This window comes from Haliotis rubra, unplaced genomic scaffold, assembly GCF_003918875.1.
Source record: "Haliotis rubra isolate DU_JTF1 unplaced genomic scaffold, ASM391887v1 Scf106, whole genome shotgun sequence".
NCBI classification, from domain to species: Eukaryota; Metazoa; Mollusca; class Gastropoda; order Lepetellida; family Haliotidae; genus Haliotis; species Haliotis rubra.
This window is the reverse complement of record NW_025764959.1, coordinates 1,281,521-1,307,730: the sequence shown is the minus strand read 5'-3', so window position 1 is coordinate 1,307,730 and position 26,210 is coordinate 1,281,521. Positions and strand designations below refer to the sequence as shown.

The following is a 26,210-nucleotide window of genomic DNA, read 5'->3' as shown; positions in this document are numbered from 1 at the left end:
TGTTGTAAGAGGCTACAAATTGGATCGGGTAGTCATTCTCACTGACTTGGTTGACACATGTTATCGTATCCCAGTTGCGTAGATTGATGCTCATGCTTTTGATCACTGGATTGTATGGTCCAGATTCGATTATTTACAAACCGTCGCCATGTAGCTGGAACTGCGCATAGTGATGCCTCAATGTCAATCAGTGGATTGGCGGGTCCACACGCGAATTTGTACAGACCGACGTCATACAGTTATGACGTTGCTGAATGCAACGTTGTGATGAGCGCAATATTCCAGCTGTAAGTGGCCATATGGGCCTCCAGTCAGCAATATGCCAGCTGTAAGTGACCATATGGCACTCCAGTCAGCAATATGCCAGCTGTAAGTGACCATATGGCACTCCAGTCAGCAATATGCCAGCTGTAAGTGACCATATGGCACTCCAGTCAGCAATATGCCAGCCAGCATATGGCACTAAGTCAGCGAGCTGTAATATGGCACTCCAGTCAGCAATATGCCAGCTGTAAGTGACCATATGGCAGTCCAGTCAGCAATATGCCAGCTGTAAGTGACCATGTGGCACTCCAGTCAGCAATATGCCAGCTGTAAGTGACCATGTGGCACTCCAGTCAGCAATATTAAACAACAAATAACTACAAAGGCATGGCTTCACTCGTTATCGATTCGACAAAGAATTATGTTCAAGATCCCTGTCTGCATGTTAAAGTTTCTGCGTGATCTCGCTCCACCCTACAACAGTGAACATAATTATGTCCAATTACATCCCCAGGCGGACTCTGAGAAAAAGAACATCACGAATATTGGAAATACCACCCACCAAAAGAAAAGACCCGTGGTGACAGATGTTTTTCCGAAGCAGGACACATATTGTTGAACAATCTCTCAAACAACATCCAGGACAACTCCACCAGTTCAAGCGAATGCTTAAAACACAGCTTTTTGACAGTGCCTTTGTCTGAGGACCTCTGAGCAACTTGTTGGAACAGGCGCTATATGAATATTAACTTTATTATTATTTACATAAAACAATGAAAAAAGCATACCTGTTAAATTTTTACAGTTCCTGCTGTCTCCAGAACAGCTCACAGCTCCATCAAAGTATTGATTTGGTGGACATGTTTGCCAGTGGGCCGTCGTGTCAATACATTGTAAAAAGCCTGTGCAGTCAAAGTCTACAGCCTTAATACCGGTACCCGAACACAGAAAGTTATACGGTGGGAAGATGCCTCTCTTTAACGTGTTGATTTCACTAACGAAACAAAGCAGCAGCGTTGATACCAGTAGGGACTTCATTCTGAAACAAAAGGACAAGATTGTACATTGTGACTCGGCGTTGATCGGACTACAATGAAGGAAACCTCACTTTCTCCAAACTTGTTACTTCACAGAGTTTCTCCTGGTAATTAACAATTTGTCTCTGTGGTAATTAATATCTGAAGGACCTCAGCTTGTACATGACAAAAGCACTGGGGTGGGTGAGTGAGTTTAGCTTTGCGCCGCTTTTAGCAATATTCCAGCAACATCACGGCGGGGGACACCAGAAATGGGCTCCACACATTGTGCCCATGTAGGGAATCGAACCCGGGTCTTCAGAGCGACTAGGCTACCCCACCGCCCAACAAAAGTTCTGGGATAAAAGGATAACAAATACATCATTAGTTTTCCCTTTTACTCTCCAAAATAACAAAAGCAAAGGATTTTTACAAGAACGCTGATTATGTTTAATTATTAACACTTCATTAATAAAGCAGTAGTTTTAATTTAGCGATGTTAGTCGTTAACTGCTGTAGTGCACAAGGGCCACATTTTGAACTTTTGTAAATGGAAAATTAAAAGCAGAAAACACCTGAGTATCCCAAGAGGCCACCAATGGATCGAGTGGTCAGGTTTGGCCAAAAGGTCGATTTCATGGCATGGTTAGGTCGATTTCGTGGCTTTGTTAGGTTGATTTCATGGCACGGAAACGAAATTGTGTGGATCCATGCTCTAGGTGTCAAGCTGACGATTTTCTGTCCCAAACGGGTCAGTTTACAGTTGGAACTTGGAATATTACTGAGTGAGGTGTACTACGCTGTGGGCTGGCATTGCTATAACAGTGTTCAGTCGTCATGGCGAAATTCCCGGTTTGATTCCAAAATGGGTTACATACGTAAAACCCGCTCTTAACGTGCCAAATGGAGCATGTATTTCTAAAAGCAGCATTTCTCACGTGTGATTCACCCTATTTATTCTCACATTATCTCCAATGCCCAAAATTCATTAACCTGGCAAAACAAAGATAGTTCGCACGCACTGAATTACGTTGAAACAAAGCTGTCTTCTGTAGCAATTTGATTGATACGCGCAATAAACTGTACCACGATTGATGGAAAGGAAACTTTGTATGTGGTCGCCACTGACGATCACAAATCGTGTTTAGACGCACTCACCCCCAGGCAGAGGAGGCCCAGTTTACCTAGTTAGTGTTTCATTGTGTTGTAAATGGCGTAAATAAAACTGTCAGGATGATCACGCGTGCACGATGAAAATGTGATACGATATTCCCGTTCATACAATACGCTCTGACGCAGTGGGATCGTGGAACTGGGCCTTGATTTTCGAAGCTCTCTTAGGGCTAGATAATGTATGGCACTTATGACTATCTTAACACTAGGAGGGCTTCGAAAATCTAGGCCCGGGACCTGGGGCTCCTTTCACGAAGCAACCTTTACTAAGGTTAACCTTAACTCCCGTTCTTTAACATTGCACAAAGGTTACGTTAGTGACTTACGATCACCTTAGTGCTAAAATGTGAAGAAGGCCCTGTGTCCCGTTCCTCAAAGCGATCGTAGCGCTACGACAGTCGTAAGTCTATGATAAAGTATGGGAGTTACGATCACCTTAGCGCTACGATCGCTTTCAGGAACAGGGCCTAGATTTTCGAAGCTCTCTTAGCGCTAAGATAGTCGTAAGGGCCATACATTAACATTAACTTACGACTATCTTAGCGCTAAGAGAGCTTCGAAAATCTAGGCCCTGGGCCCCGTTCCTCTAAGCGATCGTAGCGCTACGACAGTCGTAACTCCATACTTTAACATAGACTTAGGATCGCTTTGAGGAACGGGACCCAGGTCCTTAGTACCTTCTGTTAATTGTTATAGTCGACTTACATTTGTTTCTTTGTTTGCTGCTTAACGCCGGACTTAATTTTCAAGTTACATGACGACGGCTTATAAAGTATCGAGTCTGGACCAGACAATCCGGTGACTGATGTCCTCAGCATCGATCAACGGAATATTAGGATAGGATGACACCATCAACGATCTGGGTTGCTGAAGACCACTTCTAACCCGGATGTTGACGGGTTTTGTCGACTAAACTCAGGGCTGGTGTCTATAACGTGACCCACTTGACAACTGGTGGATTTGAGGCAGAAGTAGCCGACAGTAACCTATGGTCATTGAAGTAACGGATAAATTGGAAGCAAGGGTATGATTTTGTGGAGTACTCCTCCATCCACTTGACCACGTGCGCATTCCGGTGTAAACTGGTTCTCAATAGAATATGCACTGAAATAGTCCACTAGAGTGTAGGGAAGGGTCTGTGACAAAACTCGTCTATGTCCATCACAACTGAAATAGTCCACTAGAGTGTAGGGAAGGGCCTGTCACAAAACTCGTCTATGTCCATCACCACTGAAATAGTACACTAGAGTGTAAGGAAGGGCCTGTCACAAAACTCGTCTATGTCCATCACCACTGAAATAGCCCATTAGACTGTAAGGAAGGGCCTGTCACAAAACTCGTCTATGTCCATCACCACTGAAATAGCCCATTAGACTGTAAGGAAGGGCCTGTCACAAAACTCGTCTATGTCCATCACCACTGAAATAGTCCACTAGAGTGTAGGGAAGGGCCTGTGACAAAACTCGTCTATGTCCATCACCACTGAAATAGTCCACTAGAGTGTAGGGAAGGGCCTGTGACAAAACTCGTCTATGTCCATCACCACTGAAATAGTCCACTAGAGCGTAGGGAAGGGCCTGTGACAAAACTCGTCTATGTCCATCACCACTGAAATAGTCCACTAGAGTGTAGGGAAGGGCCTGTGACAAAACTCGTCTATGTCCATCACCACTGAAATAGTCCACTAGAGTGTAGGGAAGGGCCTGTCACAAAACCCGTCTATGTCCATCACCACTGAAATAGTCCACTAGAGTGTAGGGAAGGGCCTGTGACAAAACCCGTCTATGTCCATCACCACTGAAATAGTCCACTAGAGTGTAGGGAAGGGCCTGTCACAAATCTCGTGTATGTCCATCACCTCTGAAATAGTCCACTAGAGTGTAGGGAAGGGCCTGTGACAAAACCCGTCTATGTCCATCACCACTGAAATAGTCCACTAGAGTGTAGGGAAGGGCCTGTCACAAAACTCGTGTATGTCCATCACCTCTGAAATAGTCCACTAGAGTGTAGGGAAGGGCCTGTGACAAAACTCGTCTATGTCCATCACCACTGAAATAGCCCATTAGACTGTAAGGAAGGGCCTGTCACAAAACTCGTGTATGTCCATCACCTCTGAAATAGTCCACTAGAGTGTAGGGAAGGGTCTGTGACAAAACTCGTCTATGTCCATCACCACTGAAATAGTCCACTAGAGTGTAGGGAAGGGCCTGTGACAAAACTCGTCTATGTCCATCACCTCTGAAATAGTCCACTAGAGCGTAGGGAAGGGCCTGTGACAAAACTCGTCTATGTCCATCACCTCTGAAATAGTCCACTAGAGCGTAGGGAAGGGCCTGTGACAAAACTCGTCTATGTCCATCACCACTGAAATAGTCCACTAGAGTGTAGGGAAGGGCCTGTGACAAAACTCGTCTATGTCCATCACCACTGAAATAGTCCACTAGAGTGTAGGGAAGGGCCTGTGACAAAACTCGTCTATGTCCATCACCACTGAAATAGTCCACTAGAGTGTAGGGAAGGGCCTGTGACAAAACTCGTCTATGTCCATCACCACTGAAATAGTCCACTAGAGTGTAGGGAAGGGCTCAGACAAAACTCGACTATGTTCATCACCACTGAAATAGTCCACTAGAGTGTAGGGAAGGGCCTGTGACAAAACTTGTGTATGTCCATCACCTCTGAAATAGTCCACTAGAGTGTAGGGAAGGGCCTGTGACAAAACTCGTCTATGTCCATCACCTCTGAAATAGTCCACTAGAGCGTAGAGAAGGGTCTGTGACAAAACTCGTCTATGTCCATCACCTCTGAAATAGTCCACTAGAGTGTAGGGAAGGGCCTGTGACAAAACTCGACTATGTTCATCACCACTGAAATAGTCCACTAGAGTGTAGGGAAGGGCCTGTCACAAAACTCGTGTATGTCCATCACCTCTGAAATAGTCCACTAGAGTGTAGGGAAGGGCCTGTGACAAAACTCGTCTATGTCCATCACCACTGAAATAGCCCATTAGACTGTAAGGAAGGGCCTGTCACAAAACTCGTGTATGTCCATCACCTCTGAAATAGTCCACTAGAGTGTAGGGAAGGGTCTGTGACAAAACTCGTCTATGTCCATCACCACTGAAATAGTCCACTAGAGTGTAGGGAAGGGCCTGTCACAAAACTCGTCTATGTCCATCACCTCTGAAATAGTCCACTAGAGCGTAGGGAAGGGCCTGTGACAAAACTCGTCTATGTCCATCACCTCTGAAATAGTCCACTAGAGCGTAGGAAGGGCCTGTGACAAAACTCGTCTATGTCCATCACCACTGAAATAGTCCACTAGAGTGTAGGGAAGGGCCTGTGACAAAACTCGTCTATGTCCATCACCACTGAAATAGTCCACTAGAGTGTAGGGAAGGGCCTGTGACAAAACTCGTCTATGTCCATCACCACTGAAATAGTCCACTAGAGTGTAGGGAAGGGCCTGTGACAAAACTCGTCTATGTCCATCACCACTGAAATAGTCCACTAGAGTGTAGGGAAGGGCCTGTGACAAAACTCGACTATGTTCATCACCACTGAAATAGTCCACTAGAGTGTAGGGAAGGGCCTGTGACAAAACTCGTGTATGTCCATCACCTCTGAAATAGTCCACTAGAGTGTAGGGAAGGGCCTGTGACAAAACTCGTCTATGTCCATCACCTCTGAAATAGTCCACTAGAGCGTAGAGAAGGGTCTGTGACAAAACTCGACTATGTCCATCACCTCTGAAATAGTCCACTAGAGTGTAGGGAAGGGCCTGTGACAAAACTCGACTATGTTCATCACCACTGAAATAGTCCACTAGAGTGTAGGGAAGGGCCTGTGACGTACCTCATCTAAGTCCATCACCTCTGTGCTTGTTTACTTGTTTGTTTATTGTTTAACACCTCACTCACCTATATGGCGGCAATCTAGTGATCAACAGCATGAGCATCGAAACTGGGAAACGATGACATGTGTCACCCAAGTTAATCGCCTCTTACGACAAGCATGGGTTGCTGAAGGCCAATTCTAACCCGGATATTCACTGGTAATTCAGTTACAGACGTGCTAATCTTGCACGTGGTGACAGAATACTTTATATACTTCACGGGTCTTACGCTTTTTATGTTATTGTCGATAGCAGTAAATGAGGGGATCTCGCTCTATGAAATTAGTTATACAACTGCACCCACTTATTAAGTACGCCGTATATAGAAAATAGTAAATTATGAATGAATGTCTAAATTCGTCAGTTTACAATTCAATCAATCTCGCATGTTTGCATGTGTCATTGTCAGTTAATATAAAATGCATGGTCTTAAGTATGAAACATGAAAAAACGATAATGCCTAAAGGGTGGCATTCTCGTGTCATATACAAGGCGTCTTAACAAGCAACAAACGATCAGTTTTCAAAAGCTAACGTATTCATCATGCTTCTATTGACGTAAATGGCTAGGGGAGGGTTGGGAGTGCTTCGATATTCAATGTTTTTATATTTGTTAGAATTAACTTAACGTCACAACTTAAAGTTTTACGTTTTGTTTCCGGCATTGTGCACGACTGTTCCCGTAGGCTGCAACGTTACCTTAATCATCTACAACACCTCTGTATGAATGGCAATCTTTTACTCATACCCACATCTGAATCATAAGTCCGTTCGTTAACATTTCTATGATTTGTCCTTCGGGTTTCGCAGAGAAAAGTTCATTTAAAATTCAATGAAAACTTATTTTAAACAAAAAATTAGTTATTGCTTGCAATTTTGAAATGAGTTAAGGGCCCGACATTCCTTAAATAGAGTTTATAAAGTGTCGTACAAAAGAAAGTACGTATGTAAAGGATATCTGTGGAATTGTGGCAACGTGACACAACGTTGTGAGCCACAATCAAAGCACATTTCAGATCATTTAAAATAATCCAGAAACTCCACGTGTGTACTTTCTTTTGAACGTCAGTTTATCCCACCAACCGTAAGAGGACTTCAAGTTCTCCCTAAGAATCTCCACAGTGTTGCATGACCTCACAAACACGACCTCAAAAAGAAGTTTTAATAAAGTATAAATAACCAAAGACTTTACCTCACTGCTCTTCATGTCAAACAATTCTAAAAATACACATACGTACGGACGCACGCACACACACATGTAATTGCAATAAACGTGACGTCAAACCCCATTTTACCACGCCCGTACATTCAGCACACTATAACACTGAGTACGGTTGTCCCATTTGTTACACAATTAGGACATGATCGGCTGGAAGTACGTCATGGTAACGCTGCTGAAACAGACATACAGAGTCGTGCAAAAAATATTCGGACACTTGACGTAATTTCCATACATGTTAATTTAGTGTAGCATAAATAATTTTTATGAATTTAATTTTCGTAGGATCCAAGTCAAATTTTGCACATTTGTGAGGAATCATTTAACCTACAGTCACATAATTTCTGTTTAATTTTCCGTTGCTTATTTATCGAATGGCAACAATTTAATCAACATGTGTACAGTGCCGTGAACTCCTCCAACATGGCGGCCTATGGGATTGTGCATTGTGGAACCATACACAAGCTGATAAATGTGATGTCATTAGTTAAATAGTGGTCGGAAAATTGAACTGAATTTGTGTGTCCAGAGCAGAGATGATATCAAATTTGCCTATCAAATTTAACAAAGATCCATCCTAAACTCACTTCATGAAAGTTATTTATGCGACACTGAAGTAACATGTAAGTCTATGGAAATCCCGTCAAGTGTCCGAATACTTTTTGCACGGGTCTGTGATATACGTTTACTAGCGTCAGAGACAGGGTCCCCATGCCTATATCTACATGCATGTCGTGTCGGGAGGCCTGTAACCACATCAATCTGACCCCTAGCTGATGGTGATACACGAAATAAACATCTCTGTTATAAAGACAGTCAATCACGTTGGCATTTTCTCCCCACATTTAGTTTTGTTTTTCTTTTCTTTTACGGGCAAGAGAAGAGAAATTTACACCTTGTGGGCGGGCTGACTGGCCACAGAACTCGTTTTACATTTTAAATGGGATCACCAAAGTTCAGCATGCTCACGCCCAAGAAGGAAGCAGGTGCTTATATACTCATGGTAATAAATACGGGAACGTACGGTATGCAAAACGTCTCGCAAATAATTTAGGATGACTGTGTTTTCAAACACAACATATTGACCTTCATTCGTATATCATTGTATTTAATGAAGTCATACATTATTTAATAGGGAGTGGGGATGTGTTTGAGAAAACAGACTAACTATCTGCTCGTGAATAAGAATTACTGGGACATTGATAGTTACGTATATATTATGTGATTCGAAACCTACAGTTATAGATTTCTGGTCAAGCTGATTGCGGTGCCTTTGCGCAAGGTCACTTGTCGCTCAACGATGCAAATGTGCTCCATGAATACTTAAAGTGTTTGAGGCAGGCGAGTTAACTTTACAACTCGCCATGAAGTAATCAGCGGCGAGGTTGTCATTTCACTATTGGTAGAAACATACCATTCATACGAAATTGATCGTGTGAATTACATGTCCTGACAACAGTTTATCAAACACGCGATGGCATCGAGTACGTTGGCGACATTCTGACATTCTAAACAGGCAGTCACAGGCACATCATGGCATATACTAACCGAAAAATATTATACGAAAAGAGAATGAACTTAATAGATATATTAGTCTACGAGAAGTAGCTAAATAATATTTATTACTGTTTGCATTATATATTATTATTTATCTTTTTGTTTTCAAAATATGCAACTGCAACTGCAACTATATTTTCCACATTTGTTTTACACAAGGAAAATATACTGAAAATATAGATTATTCTAAACGATATTTCAATATTGTATTTATAAAAAATATATTATTCTTTAATATATTAAAACTGCAACTATATGTTCCATATTTGTTTTACCACAAGGCATATAGGTAATTGAGCAAATATTGAAAACAGCTTGGCATTGAAATTATTATAAATATGTATGCACTTAAGCAAATGTCCGTGTTCCAAGCCTAAGGCCGACAGACTGCAGTGTGTCACCCACAGAGCAGCTGCCTATATAACAGTACACGTCATGATTGCATGTACTCTGACTGAGAGCTCCGTGAGGTGACGACATGCAGGATGTTAACTGATGCTCCACACCTCAAGTTTATTGTCTCGTTATGCATATTACATTACTACACGTCCATCTTGTTCACACACGCTCGGGTGAGGCACACGTGTAACCTCCATGTGGTGTGGGTGTAGGGAAGACGAATATAGAATTATTATCATTATAGTTTATAGGGGTTTTTAAATTATGGTTTTAGAGTAGTTATCCTAGAAATGAGTATAAGTGCTCTACTGGGTTTGTGAAAGAACAAAAAAAACTATACCTCTTTGTTTATTTCATCATATGTTTGCTTTTCACTTGAAAATAGTTCTGGTCAGTAATATCATATTAAAAACGTAACTGTCCTTGCTTAATCAACAAATAAAGATTACTTCTACGTGTTATTTTATATTTTATTTGACCATATTTTTTAAAAGAAAAACAAACCCCAAGTACGTAATATACAACTACTGGCGTGTATCGTAGTAATCTTAACTGTGAATTTCAATGAATTTGCTTTGTTCGCACAAATTCATAAAAATTCACACATGGAGAGGATTAGGTGCCTGTAAATTCACTTCTGACCATAGTCTTAACTAAAGCAATTTATTTTGCGAGCCGTTGATGGATTAGTGTACATAATCAAATTTAACAAAAGTTCTTCCAATTTCAAATTAAAAAAATGTCGGTACATCTTCTTTTCCCCTCGATTTATATTTTAAAAGGGGGTCAAACACATCTTGTTTTCAAGGACATCCCAAGCCAATTATTAGAGGTGTATCACATGGTTTATTTCTTGGTAGTTCTAGACGAAGTTAAAACCAAATCACTCACGAACTAAATGAAATTATTGCTTGTTAAATATACACAATCATAACATTTGTTAGTTGAGCGAAAGGTCTGTGTTACAAAACCCTACACCACTATCAAGTATGTAACAAAATACGCTGAACGTAGTTTCATTTAAAATTTGCATTGTTACATCAATCCACCAATCTATGTTGAAAATAAACTTTCGTTGAGAGTATCATATTGGAGGATGTTACACACACACGGTGTAAAGTATCTTATAGCATCCCTAATAAACACCATCATCCTGTGGTTTCACTGTCGTATCCAGATACAGAAACTCCATGGCAAAGACACTATATCGATGATACAGGGTAGCTCTACTTTATACACCTCGATCCCATATGAAAAACAAGCTTCATTTCTTGATCCATTGGGCTTTTGGTAAATAATTGGTGAGCACAATTACATATCTTTTTTAAGAGATTCAGGACAATTTGTCAAAATTGAAAACAAATGTCTTCAGAAAGTTACTTAGAAAACAGTATGTGCAATGCTTGACTTTCCAAGTTTAAGTAAATCATTTAGACCAGAAATAGGCATCCATATGGGCACCGGTTTTTCTCCCCTCGTGCGGATCTGCTCTTGATATATATTAGGCAGAATTTCTGCTTGGGTTAGCAAGGCAATTTGGCCAAGAAGTGAAACTTAAGCTTCACGTATATCAATGTTCTGTTAGTGTTTAATAACAATCAAATAACAAATTCACTTCCACTGTTTTACCCACCTAAACTTGTAATAAAGGAGGGCAGTGGGACCGTTTTATGAGTCTAATATTTAGATGCATGCATAAAGATGACACAAGAGTGACAAAAGAGTGACAAAAGAGTGACAAATGTAGAAGGCTCCACTCAAAGCTGTATGACAGGACTTCATCATTCCCGTAGTCAACGTCCCTTTCAGGTCCAGCAATATTCTAACAGCTCCAGCCTTTGGTGGGTACATTTCAGAACGTTTGAGGTACAACCGAACAGGCTATTTTTATCAGGATTTCAAAGAGCTTCATAAGACGCTTGTTCAGAAGTTGTTAGATCAAGGTAGCAACATTTAAGACTTCAGAAAAGCTTTCAAAAAGGGTTTTGGCTCTCACACCTCAAATGAAATATATATGACGTTTTCATTTTTACACACAAAAAACAATATGATATAGCAAGAATCCATTAGCCCCCAAAAAGTGCGAATTATTTATCATCATTTAAAGAAAAGAAAACATGCAAATGAATAGGATTTCCCACGTGCATGTATTTTTTAAGTTTAAAAACTTCAGCAATACAAAGTTGTATGTGTAACACCGGATATAGCGAACTAAATTTCGTGGTCCCTTGGAGTTCGTTATATCCGTGTTCTACTGTACATGTGTTATCTGATATATGCACATTACAATTATTGTATCCAAATTTTAAAACTTCAGCAATACAAAGATGTATGTGTAACATGCATGTGTTATCTGATATATGCACATTACAATTATTGTATCCAAGTCGGCATTCATATATTATGGATGCAATGGCAAGAGGAAAATTGGGTCACATATTTACTTAAAGTCAGATTCGATCTTTAATTTCGAAACCCCTTCACTATTCACTAATGCTTCTTTGAACATTGCATGAGACAGAAAGGGAGAAAGGTCTAAATGTCGGACTTATGAACCGAAACTTTCTGATTATCTTTCAAACAGTTTTTAAACGTTTCTGCAACCTTGTATATCCTTGAAATATCCAGGGGCGGTGGGGTAGCCTAATGGTTAAAGCGTTGGCTCGTCACGCCGATGACCCGGGTTCGAATCCCAACATGGGCACAATGTGTGAAGCCCATTTCTGGTGTCCCCCGCCGTGATGTTGCTGGAATATTGCTTAAAGCGGCGTAAAAACCAAACTCAGTCAGTCAGTCAGTCAGTCCTTGCAATATCCAGTTGGCTACGAAGGACCGTCATTATTGCCCATCGTTTAAAACTAGCACCTGAAATATGCCTCCTCTTTGGGTCTGTAAGTCTAACCGCCCGGTTGACGAGGGCGCCATGTTTGATTTAGGTATATATTTAATGACCCAGGGGATGCCAAGTGTTTTAGAGAGGGCACAACGTGTCCTATTTATCAACCAACATCAAAGAAGTAGGTGTACCGGTGTGACTGGATATGCGAAACACTGTGACAGATTGGTGGTGGCACAATGGGTCATAACCTATTGTTAGTATGACTGGGAAACGTCAGTGCCAGAGACTATAAGGTGTTGATTCAGCCGAAACGTACTATAGGGCCTGAAAGGCCAAGTAACATTGACAATTATGTGAATGGATCACTGAAGATTAGTACGTCCAAGCTGGATACTGTTCATGCAGATGTGTAGATGCGTCATCTTCATCGCAAAAAAACAATGCCAATCCTTTACTTTCGTAAACTATATCTGATTTGTTGTACAGAAAACACATTTGGATTTGCTGTCGACTGGGGATTTTAAATTATAGTAAATGTGAAACGTCAACACCAGAGAAAACCAGTCCTAGCTATCTGCCAAGATGGATTCCATTGGGCCTAAAGAGAAAAACAATGTGTAAATGACCCGCTCTACAGTTAGCAGCCGCCATTCACAGGAATACAGATCCCACTGTACTGTCACAGATCTACTATCGTAATTTATAGCATGAGACCTAAACGAAGAACAAACAAACAAGATGTAAAATTTGCTAATAAAAACATCAGACGTCATATTAAAGTAGTACCTCATGCTTGACGACTGAGTTAGTTCAATGGTACCATGGTGCCTCTTTGGTGTGCATTTGTCCTTAAGATAGTGCCTGGTTGGCCAGAATAGATTACTTAGTGATACGACTGAGTGAGGTAGTGAGTGAGTGAGTGAACACCAAAATATGTTTTATACATTGTACCCATTTCGTGAATCGAACCCGGGTCTTCAGCATTACGGGCGCAAGCTCTATGCACTAGGCCATACCCACCGCCCCTCGTCTATTTTATAACCTGGTTAATCGTCATTCATTCCTTACCTGTTATAGTTAATGCATCAAGAAGAATATCGCTACATCTCTACCCGTGGTTATTATGTGCCCCTATCATAATTAATATTCGTATACGTAATGATGCATAAACGGATGATGTTTCATCGAAGCCTAATATCCTGGATCTTAATCAATGTTCTCATGAATGGTTTGTCTGGCCCAAACTGTATGACCTACAGCTTATCGTGACAAACTAGTGCACAGGTCCAAACACAACAATCACTCACCTCCGAATAGTACAAGTATGTGTCTGTATGTACCCCGCGTATGTGTCAACGGTCCCTCTGTCTGAAGACATGAGAGTCTGCTCAGACAGGGGACAGCGTTAACACACAATCAATCAAATGGTAAGGTTTGTGTGCAGGAAGTACCTTTTGGCTTGATGTTTATAAAGACAGAATACGGCAAGCGTCTTGTGACCTACTCTCGTTCAGGACCGTTAAAGACAGGAATGTTTTATCATTTGTTTTGTGTGTGTCATCATGGGATTTAACGTCTCACGACAGAGGAAATATATTTGCAGAGTCGTGCGGTTTCATTGTCCGCTTTGTAAAAATAGACGTAAGAATAATGTGGGCATTTCAGTGGCATAGTTTCACACCGGCATGATGGGGAAAAGACACACTTAGCTTCATGAAGTCAGCAATACTAACATAGCAAGATTTAACAAATGCTAATTGTAATATGCTCACGTTGGCAACTTAGTAGTCCCACAGTGACAAGGCAGAAAGCAAACGCAGAGTCTGATAAAAAAAACAACAACTATAAATGAATTTGTGTAATTTTTCAAAGATGGCGAGAAGGTTGATCAATGTATGACAAAGGAAGGAGCGTTATGATTTTCAAAAAAATATTACGTGTTAAATAAAATTGTAAAAAATATCAATAATCATAATTAATATTTCCTATAAGCAGAATATATTCTACGATCTTGACAAAAACATTGTAAGTGTCAGTTACTGAATCATTGTCTGATAGTCATCACACTAGGTGTTTGGGTAAAGTTGAACGTGTTCTGTCCTACCTGTGGCGCTCGTTACAAGTACAAATACAGAGTTAGTGAGTATGGTTTAACGCCGCCCTGAGCAGTATATCCCAGTAATGTCAAGCTGTATTAGCTTCATGTGGGCGGGACCCGTGAAGATCCGGGGTAGAATAGGTCTTCAGCAACCCATTCTTGTCATTAAAGGCGACTATGCTTGTCGTAAAAGGCGACTAACGGGATCGGGTGGTCAGGCTCGCTGACTTGGTTGACACATGTCATCGGTTCCCAATTGCGCAGATCGATGCTCATGCTGTTGATCACTGGATTGTCTGGTCCAGACTCGATTATTTACAGACCGCCGCAATATAGCTGGAATATTGCTGAGTGCGGCGTAAAACTGAACTCACTCACTCACTCATTTGGGCGGAATCATGTGGAAGGATCCATGCGATGCAGGCCGCTAACGTTTACCACTCAAGAGCAGGGCCCTCACAAGCCCGGAAACATAGTCGGGCCAACCATCATAGGTGTCTGGCGCTGCAAAGGGAGGCAATTCTGCATGCTAAGTTGTGGCGCGTTTAACAACGGGGCCTACCATACTACTACCAAAAGAGCCGAGGCAATAATGATAGACTGAGTTCCAATATACATCAGCTGTTGATGTCCATATCCGCTCCACTGTAGATCAAACATCCACAAATCCTTTATAGTACCTCTCTGTGCCTGCTTATACTGCAGGGGCGGTTGGGTAGCCTAGTGGTTAAAGCGTTGGCTCGTCACGCCGAAAACCCGGGTTCGAATCCCCAAATGGGTACAATGTGTGAAGCCCATTTTTGGTGTCCCCCGCCGTGACGTTGCTGGAATATTGCTAGTAGTCAGTGCTTATACTGCAGAGTCATGTAATTTAAAAACTGTATTCTATACTAAAAATGCGGGTTGGTTATAATCTTCGGCTTACCCTGCGACTAGAGAAATGGTGTACATCCTTATTGGATATCGCTCAAGTCGTAGAGGTACCGTTAGCCCAAATTGGTCCAAGTATAGTAGCCAACTTGTGGCGGTCAATAACGTTTTAATGCTAGTTTTAACTCAAACTGTGTTCAACTAGTCATTATACCACCCTTCGTTTTGCAGTGGTAAATATGCTAGCGTTTAATGTATAATTATTTTAGTCAGGAAATTGTTGAAATCATGTCGACGTGACACTGTCACTTAGGGCATAACTGTACTGTGTTTGACAAATTGGGGACGTATACCGGTGGTTATATAGCCGCAAATTTAGTTATATCGGCTTGCGCGTTCTGTTCTCAAATGACGTCACAGCAGGTGACGTCACGCTCCATAATAACGTCATGAATCTTGTTTCATGATCTAACAGTGTTGGGTCAACAGCCCGTTGCGAGTAAGTTGTTTGAACTTAAAATTAAATTTATGATACTGTTTTGTCTTTTTTTAACACAAATTCCGACCATTTTAGCTGGATAGGGGAGTTAATTGACCTATGGCTTCTGCAAATGACAATGCCCTGCAAGCAGCGTTACCCCAATACATTCAAAGGTTTTGGTGAATAGGTTTTCAAATTGCGACCGTATATGATGATTATACGGTTGGAATGTATGTTACATACTAAGTTGAATTAGAATAATGCTTCTACTGGGACTCACAGAACCTAACATGCTACCACTACTGTGGCATGTGCTATCGACTCCTATCTCTACTACAAACCTTATCAAATTCTCAGTGGACATGACCAAACTCTTGACTACTACAAAACATTGGTATTAATATATCTATCTCTATCAGCACCGACTGACATCTGACATAACACGACCACAATGATAGCAACATATTCCATGCATGCCTGCTTCAGTGAGTGAGTGAGTGAGTTTAGTTTTACGCCGCACTCAGCAATATTCCAGCTATATATGGCAGCGGTCTGTAAATAATGAAATCTGGACCAGACAATCCAGTGATCAACATCATGTGGATCGATCTACGTAATTAGGATACAATGACATGTGTCAGCCAAGTCAGCGAACCTGACCACCCGACCCCGTTAGTCGCCTCTAATGACAAGCTTGGGTAACTGAAGATCACCTCAGGCACCCCTACTTCAGCTACCAAACGGCAGTACGACATCTCTTACTATTGACAGATAGTGATTCATAAAACACATGCTTATAGATGAAAACTTACAACGGACAACGGATTTTATTGGTTTCATGTACTACTGCAATGAGAAGAAAATGAAACAATATCTCTCAGGTGATTTTGCCCTATGGTTCATTTTCAATTGAGCAGCTACATGTATATATAGCAAGAATGCAACTTGACTGACGCTAAGTCAGCACTTACAAAACAGTTTCACATAGCTTGTATTTCAAAATATGTTTTGAATTCAAATTTTAAAAGTTAAAAATTCACTTGGATAATAACACCTGTTGATGGTTGTCCCTGAGATGTTATTCTTGTAAATACATAAATTTGCTCTTTTCTGCACAAATTTACATTTCAAGCATGGCAGGTGGCATGTGGCTGGAAATTCATTTCTTACCCTGGTCACAATTACTCTGTCACAATTACTCTGTCACAGAGCACTTTTTACAAAGTCAAGAAGTAGTGACGATTAACAGACTAATCTATTTTAGTAAAAATGCAAGTTTTCATTATACGAAAATCAAATTGAGCACACTTTCTTCAACCACCACAAAGTTTTCAAACCACACCTACATACTAGATATTAGTCACCATTTCTACGACAAGACAAGTGTCTTGTTTAGCTCATCTGAATCGTTGTGTTCAACAGAAAGTGAGGTTGATGTATCTAAAGATGTACTCACCTTCTTTACGATAGTATTCCTATTCTACACTACAGCTGGTTGGAAATGAGCTTACACGATCAAAATGTGTACCACCCTTTTGGTAAAATAAAAATATTCTTGTAAAACGTGCGTGCTTTTAAAATAGCCAACTGACAGCCGGATGTCATGCCACAATAAAGGCATACTCCTAGCCCGTAACTGTAATATAGGTGGAACAACATACATGTTCGACACCTTTCTACAACGTAAATGTCTAAATTCAGCATAAACAACATTGTATATATTGGACCAATTTGTTACCTAAGTGGCCATTTGAGGTCGACAGTACGTCACGGTGACGTATCTGCGTTACCGGATGAAATGCCTACTGGTGACAGGGGCATGTTTAGAAGGTTGCAATATACATATATGCCCGGCCTCGAGGCAATAAAGCACATTAATATGGCTGTATTATGTCCCCTTCTTGATGGGGATACACGAAGTATTTATTTCTCACAGGAGGTGTCACTCAAATTAACATCATACTGTGTTAAGAAGAGTGTGGATTGTAATAAAATTATATCCTGTTTGTTTTAATATGGTAATAGCCTTGAATAATCAAGAAATATGGAGAAAAGAATGTTGACATGTCACCTTAACATTTCATAAAAATGTTTTTGCGCGTGATCCGTAAATATCTGTGTGAAATACACATAATGTGACTGTTCGGGGGGTGGGGTGTGTGTGTTTATATCTTTTTTGTTTTAAGGCCAGTGCTTTAAGTTAATGCATTACATTAGCACTACATATTGATGCCTTTGAACATTCAACATGTGTCCGCGTGTTCATTCCAGCAATTATTTAAGAAGAAAATGAAATATTGTAAAAGGAGTGTGTGTATTGTTTTGTTCAGACAGATATGTTTAAAAATACGAAATGTTTAAAACTGATTGAAAATATACATCAAATATGTCTGATGTTAAAGTATTTATTCACCATTCAATGGCGCAACATTGCATTATCTTCATGCTATAGCTCTGAGCAGTTATTCAGCATGACATTTATATACACCTTCAGGCTGGAGGAATATCAATTAAAACCATTTGAAGAAGTTCAGATCATCGTCTAATGAAACAAACCGCTAATTAAAAGGACATTTTTCAACAAACGTTCACACATCCTAACTCAAACCGAAGCTGTTTGAGGTTAGCTTTTTTTATATTTAAATTAAGTATTAATATATTAAGACAGTATAAATGGAAATCAAAAGTTCTGTTTTCAAGTCAAAACCATTGTGATGTAGGTAAGCAAAATTTCGATGATGGACCCGGATCAACCGGTATATGACCCAAAAGTCTACAATCAATTACAAAACAAATAAAGATGATCTTTTATCAAAATCAGAAATAGAAAAAACAACCAAGTGAAGATCTTAACCTAACTGCCGGCTAAAAGAAATTACACCCTTGGAAATTGGATTTGTCAGGGAAAATAAAAACAGAAAAAAAACTCAATCAAAACATTACCTAGCGGCAGTCGACATTACACTGCAAACGTACGCTCCAGATCTACCCGTATCAATACGTCACCACGAAATAACTAGATGGTGTTTCATTTAAGCCACCATTGTTTTATGCCTCTTTTCCCGGAAGTTCAGACATCTGTCTCCATCCTTAAAGACGTCTCCGAGTTTATACATTTCTTTCCAACTATCAAAGCATTCATTGTGTCATTGTGTCATGTAAACGGTTCAATCATGTGTCAGGTGGGGATCTCTAGATGTCACGCTTATACACACTGCTGATAAAAAATAGGAGGTGACGACTTAATGAGAACATTGACTTCTGCGATTTTAGATCAGAGTTGCTCAAGAAGCAGAAGTTCGTGACCTGTAATGTGAGTATCCGCAACGTATCTTTGTCCAAACATTAATTGGTGACAAAATAACCAAACAGAAGTTGTTTTGATATGCAATAGAAGGTTTAAAAACTGTTAAACAAGTATTTTTAAATTTTAAATATATTTATGCTTAGTATGCCAGCGATAACATATGTCGGTGGTCAATTTTCAGACAGTCTGCACTAATCACTTTTTCTGGACATTTGATAGGTAGATTGTGAACCTTCACCTTTAAGGAACTACTTTCACTAAAAGTTTTCGTATTTTTACACTGGAAATACAACTAAGTTAAAGAAAACAAACTGGAGAAGTTTGAATGTGTAATCATATTATGAAATGATAACGTACCTCAGCAAAAAATAAATATATTGCTTAGATAACCATGCATATGTTGCTATCATTCTTTTTAGTGAGACTGTTCAAGATGCCGAAAAGTGTGAAGAAGCGATACGTTTGGACTGTTTCCATTCAACTGCCATACACAAATTACAAAACAAGAAACTGAAACGTTATCACGTGCTAAAGAAAAGCACGTACTGATTTACGTTATTTGTTTGATGCCAACTTAGCAACAATCACCATTAATGCCCTCTAGAAATTTGTTCAGTAAAAGTCCTCAAATTATGAACATTAAGACAAAACTAAGATCGCAAGTTTCCTTTACTGCATGGTAGAAGCCTTGGTGCATGGCAGCTTCTAGGAGTCAATGGCAGGATTGGCAGCGTCGGACAGTTTGGGTGGTTGGTTGGTTTGTTGTTTAACGCCGCACTCAGCAATATTCCAGATATATGTAGGTATATAATCGAGTCTGGACCAGACAATCAAGTAATCAACAGCATGAGCATCGATCTACGCAATTGGGAGACGATGACATGTGTGAACCAAATCAGCGAGACTGACCACCCGATACCGTTAGTCGCATCTTACAACAAGCATGGGCTACTGAGGATTCCCCTGATCTTCGCGGGGTTTTAGCGTGGCTTCAATTGGACAAACTAAGGCTAATTAAACAGTGGTATATGTCCTGGTTCATAGGTCGACATTAACGCGCGATTAGGGTCACGTTAGACTATAAATCAGCATTCTCTGATTAGTTAAAGGGTTATAGTGGTATCAACACATTAGTATGGCCTTTCAGTATGCCTAAGACATATCGTTTTGTTCTTTATCTTGAAAGATAATAAAGAAATTCTCATCATAACGCCAAAACATTCGTGTCATGACATTGTATTGCCAGATTTACATACCGGTAACCATACGATGAGCCAACAGGCCCGAAATCTCGGTGTCATTTTCGATGCAAAAATGACACTTGAGTCTCATATAAATGCTATCTGTAGGAAATCCTATCTTCATATCCGCAACATTGCCTTGGTACGAAAGTACATGAACACAAGAACCGCCATGTCCTTGGTCCATGTCTGTGTGTCACATATGACTACTGTCACTCACACCTGCAAGGTTTGCCATCGTATCTGTTCAGGAAGTGACAAGTTGTACAAAACTCATCAGTCGCAACAAGAACAGCGAGACATGATCACATCACACCAATTCTCCAACATCTACACTGGCTACCAGTGCCACAGTGGATCAAAAACAAAGTTGTTCTGCTTGTCTTCAAGTGTCTCCACAATCAAGCCCCTCAGTATCTCTCCAGCATGATAACCAGATATCAACCTGACAGATCTCTTCGATCCTCTCACCAGTTTCTCCTTCAGCCACCTGCACTAAAAAACAGTCGCATCACCAGCCGTTATTTCTAAATTACCGGACCAAACTTGTGGAATCAACTCCCACAACACCTGAGATCTAACCACGACCTGGTCTCATTCAAATCACAGCTAAAGACCCATTACTTCCGTGAAGCACACAACAACTAACTTTCCATCAGAGTCTCAAGCGCTGCAGAGCAGTTTATTCCGGATAGCGCTATATAAGTTGTTTCCATAGATAGATAGATAAATAATTGAGTCTGGATCAGACAATCCAGTGATTAACAGCATGAGCATCGATCTGCGCAATGGGGAACCGATGACATGTGTCAACCAAGTCAGCGAGCCTGACCACCCGATCCCGTTAGTCGCCTCTTACGACAATCGCCTCTTACTGAAGATCAATATTCTAACCCGGATCTTCACGGGTAATAGACAGACAGACTGACAGACAGACAGATCGATAGATAGCCTCTTCTGTTGATGCCTTTTCAAATTACATCTAAAACGAACTCAACAAAATATTTCACGGGGACATAAACGTCGTGTATAATTTGTAAAAGTTGTTCGATTTGCTGGCTGCAGGGCTATCAAGTGCCATATATTGAAAGAGTGAGTTTAATGCTGCTTTAAATAGCATTTCAAAAATATTATAAAGTATGACGTGTCACCTTGTTGTTGGAGGAAAGCCGGAAGTAAAACCAAAACACAATCAGGGAATTCTGTACAGAGGCTCATTTGTTACTGAACCATCTATCTCAATAAAAGAGTATGCCACATGAAAGAATAAAATTCCTTTAAGTATCTAAAATGTTAGGGCTTCAAAGTTCACTTAAGTGAGTGAGCGAGTGACTTTAGTTTTACGCCGCACTCCGCAATATTCAAGAATTATGGCGGCGGTCTGTAAATAGTCGATTCTGGACCAGACAATCCAGTGATCAACAACATGAACATCGATCTACGCAATTGGGATACTTTGACGTCAACCAAGTCATATAGCCTGACCACCCAATCCCGTAACGCTTCTTACGACAAGCATGGGTTGCTGAAGATCAATTCTAACCTGGATCTTCACGGGTCGCAGTTTAGTGAACCTCGAGGGACCATGTCTGTTCATTTCAACCAGAGCTCGGTGCTTGATTCGTCATGACCCACACACGTACGAGTGAAGCATAACTGTCAGGTCGTTTTAGTCGAACTGTTCGCTATATCCGACTTTGTTATATTCAAAGTCGACTTATCTTTACATGCCTCAATATGCCTTTTGTCGGGTACTTTTCTGGACAACTTCGGGTTTAGAATGGTACTTTGGAAAGACAAATGCAGATATAAAGGAGTAATTAATCTTAAAAACAATGCATTAGAGATAAAGTTTAACCTATATCTGGAGAAACTTGAGGACCACCAACTCAAGGTTCATTTTAACGATAATACTTTTGTACACAAATTAGTCCAGAGCACTGGGCAGTGCCAAACTACTAATTCAATATTCAGAGAATGATCATTAAAATTTATGAGGTTGTCAGAGACGGGCAGCTTGTGAAAGATCGAGTGAATGAGTGAGTATTGATTTACGCCACTTTTGACAACATTACAGCAATATCACGGCGTTGGACACCAGAAAATGGTGTTGGACACCAGGAGATGGCATCACAGTTTGTACCCATGTGGGGAAAGGAACCCGGGTCCTTGGCGTTACGAACGAACGCATTAACCACTAGGCTACCCATCCGCCTCATGAAGCATCGAAACAAATATACATCCTTCAAACACTCTCTGTACAATAGCAACTCTTTACAGCATGACGTCTAAACTTATCTTTATGACTATGCACTTACTGGCGATGTCAGGTATAAAACCGTGAACAACATTTATATGTTTCTGTGTCAGTTTCACCTCTTGTTTTATCTGCAAAACCAGCGAACTAACACGGTGTCAAATATAAACTTAGACACGTCTGAAACATATGGATCTTAACCCACTCAATTCTTTAAAGATATGGCTGGATACAGCTGCAGTAAAATGTTTCCAAACATACTATTGTCATGGAGGAGTCATACATCCTATATCAAACTCCAATTATAATTTTCCTGCTTGGATATTTCAAAGCGTATTTTTGACATTTCATAGTATTTAAGGATTAGCACAAAAGTAAATTACTGAGTTTATATACATATCCTACATATTCAATCTGCCTCTATAGAAATAGCAACCGGTGTGGTGACACAATTACTGCATCTGTGGTTTCTCTATGCAAACGAAAGCAAAAAGAATATTTTGTCAATATTGATCTTTGATAATTGGAACAGTCTGAAAATGTTATGTTTAACTGGCTAAGTTTAACTTCACTTTTACGCTTATAACAGTCTTGGTACAATAGTATGACATGGTACAATAGTATGACTTGGTACAATAGTATGACTTGGCACAATTAAGTTGTGAAATTGACAAACAAACATAAAGAGCCTTATCAGGATGAAAGCAGAAAAACTCCTTTAAAGAATTCATTTGAATAAGAATGCTATGAATTCGTTTAAATATTCAACCAAAACATGAAATTATTAACAATATATTACCTTCAGTACGTGACAACATGCACAAATATTTTTCAAAACTGACTGTTTTGTTTAAAAAAACTCACGTTGTTCCGTGTCGATGGCACCAACCGACGGGTCTTATCCGTGAGAAGACACACTAATTCCTGCGCACTAACTCTTTATTCCCCGCCAATCCTTGCAGTTGGTATATCCCGGGGCGACTTCCAGGTCTCTCGTAAAGCGCAAGAGTGACAGGATTTCGTGACGGTGCTTGATGACACTCACAATCACTCATAAATAAACATCACAAGTTCATATGAGCACAAACCCTAACCCCTGCCTTATATACTCTACCCAGTCTGCGCATGCGCTATCGGAAGTCTCACCCAAAGACCGCCATCTTAAATTGGCATCAGTATTGACGTAACGCACGTGGTGACACGCAGGGCGGGCTCGTTTCAATCAAGTACATGCCATGATTTATGTGTAACAGTTACATATGCACATGTTCACCCTTTCTTACATGTTCTCAAAAGTGACGGCGGGGTCGAGCAGCGGCTAATAGTTCCTGGTGTCTCTTACGCACTTGCGTTTAGGGATACAAAAAATACTTGTGTTACTTTTAACAAAGAATTCTGAAATGAGTCATTAGTTATTTGTTTACTATTTATATAACACACGAGTGAATATGGTTTTACACCCCTTTTAGCAATATTCAAGCAATATTACGACGGGGGACACCAGAAATTGTGCCGAGCGAACGCTTAATAACCCACTAGGCTACCCAACCGCCCCTATAACACATGAAAATAAACAGTGTTGTCATCATTATCTTCATCTAGTCATTAAGAGGAGCATCAGCATCGTTCAATGAATAGTGAACAAAACACAGCCTATGTCAGTCAATCAACCTTTATTCCGTATTGAAGAGGCCACAGGCCTATAGTACATAAAACATACATTTATATTCGCCCGAGTAGTAACTTTTACATTTTTTCAAATATCATTATTTATCTCTCTTTGTAATGTTGTATGGCATATGAACGTTGATAAATTCTGAAGTATTAAAATGTTTGTACTTATTAGTAATGATATACATATGGATATCTGTAGAAATGATTTGGTAAATATATTCTTCTAACATCTGAGTACAGCGGACAAACAAGAAGGAAATGGTACTCATCCTCTACAATATTTAAATCACATAGTTGGCATAGTCTCTCTTGTCGATTAATGTTCGTATAGCCTCCAGTATCTACAAATAAATCATCACAGCCTATGATACAACATAATGTCCCTATTCAAATTTGCTATCATCATGATCATAGCATCATCATCATCATCATCATCATCATTAACACCCGATTCAAATCAAATTAAACACAATAAGTTGTGTACAAATTTAAAACAAAGCGCGAAAGGAAAACCACAATGCTAAATCACTTCCCTTATTCATTCATGCCATGACTGACAGCAGCTGCGTAATTCGTGTTGTTTTCCTGTACGCCATAAATGAACATTAAAAGCATGTAGGGGAATGACATAACTTTAAATAGGCTGGAGCCGAGAATATTTCCTGTATGTGAGGCTTACACGGGCCAACAACGTCGCTGTCACCGTGATGGACATGTGAGGGACCTGCCACCAGGCAATGGGAAGGTCAGCGCCAGTAACAACGCATGACGTACCATTGCGTCCACGACAACTGCGAAACGTTTCCCAGTAGAGGAAGGGACCTATTCATTGTCAGTGACAGGGCTCCAGTCTCCACCTACCCCTATTTCGGTAACAACAATTGTGGAAAATAGACTGGGGGAATAACACTTATCAGTATCCGTACAGTTTGGGGTACGTGACCCAGTGTTTTTCCGACAGAAAATCTTTTCTTGAGACATCACATTATATATAATCAGCAGTACCTATGCCTAACGTACATGTTCTGAACAGGATCTGTATTACTTCATTTTCACTGTCATGTTTTATTTTTTGGACGAATATAATATTTTTTTCTGTGTTTCCAGATCTTGTTTAAAGTATATTTTCAAAGATACTGGATTTTGTTATATGCTACACTTCAAGGTTGTATTATAATCATGTTTAATTTTGCATATTGCCATGATCACATACTTATACAGGGTTTTCCCCTTTAAATCAAGAAGGTTTAAATGTGGAATTAATACACATAAAAAGTAGATGGCCGTGGAATATAAATGTTAATTCCAAGCATAAGAACAAAGGTAGGTCTTGACAACCTACATCGTTTACAAGAATATTAATGTCTCTGAAAATCCCATACATCTTGTAGCCTACAAGTGCTAGTGCATGCTGTAGCTTAATATTAAACATTTTGTGGACTATTGTTTCTGTTTTCATTTGCACATCACCTGTGATTTACTTGATCGTATGAATTAAGAACACCCTGCAAAGCTGCTCGTGCACGGGCTGTTGGCATGATTTAAAGTGTTCAGTGTTCTGGTGATTAGCAGACCATGGAGCTGGTGCCAACAAAACTGGAATCTTGACGACCGGCCTAGTCAGAGCGTCCCAGACAAAGACAAATGTGCAGAATCAAAACTATGCTCTACAACATCGACCTCAAACAGCGAATTGAATTGCTGTAAACATCTGGCTCCTGCAGTGTGTCATTATATTACATGCAGCTCATCGTTAGGTGTTGAGTCACCCCTTGCAAGTCGTCATACTTCCAGCACTAATCCGAAAATGTGGTATACGTCGTTGTAATGTTTACGAATGAGTCGGATTCACTTTACACTTCTTGTACAGGCGTGGTCGTGTTTGGCGACGTCGACATGAATGTCCGCACGATATCTCAAGA

General features: G+C 40.3%; 1 protein-coding gene across 1 annotated transcript in view; it reads right to left on the bottom strand.

The window, feature by feature from the left end:
- Positions 1-17,475, bottom strand: part of LOC124277820 — a 51,456-nt gene extending 33,981 nt beyond the window's left edge. Inside the window, exons 1-2 of the mRNA XM_046713537.1 lie at positions 17,266-17,475; positions 1,053-1,303 (exon numbers count right to left, since the gene is read on the bottom strand). The gene's annotated coding sequence lies outside the window, so the exon portion shown is untranslated. The remainder of the gene's footprint in view (positions 1-1,052; positions 1,304-17,265) is intronic.
- Positions 17,476-26,210: the final 8,735 nt, after the last annotated feature.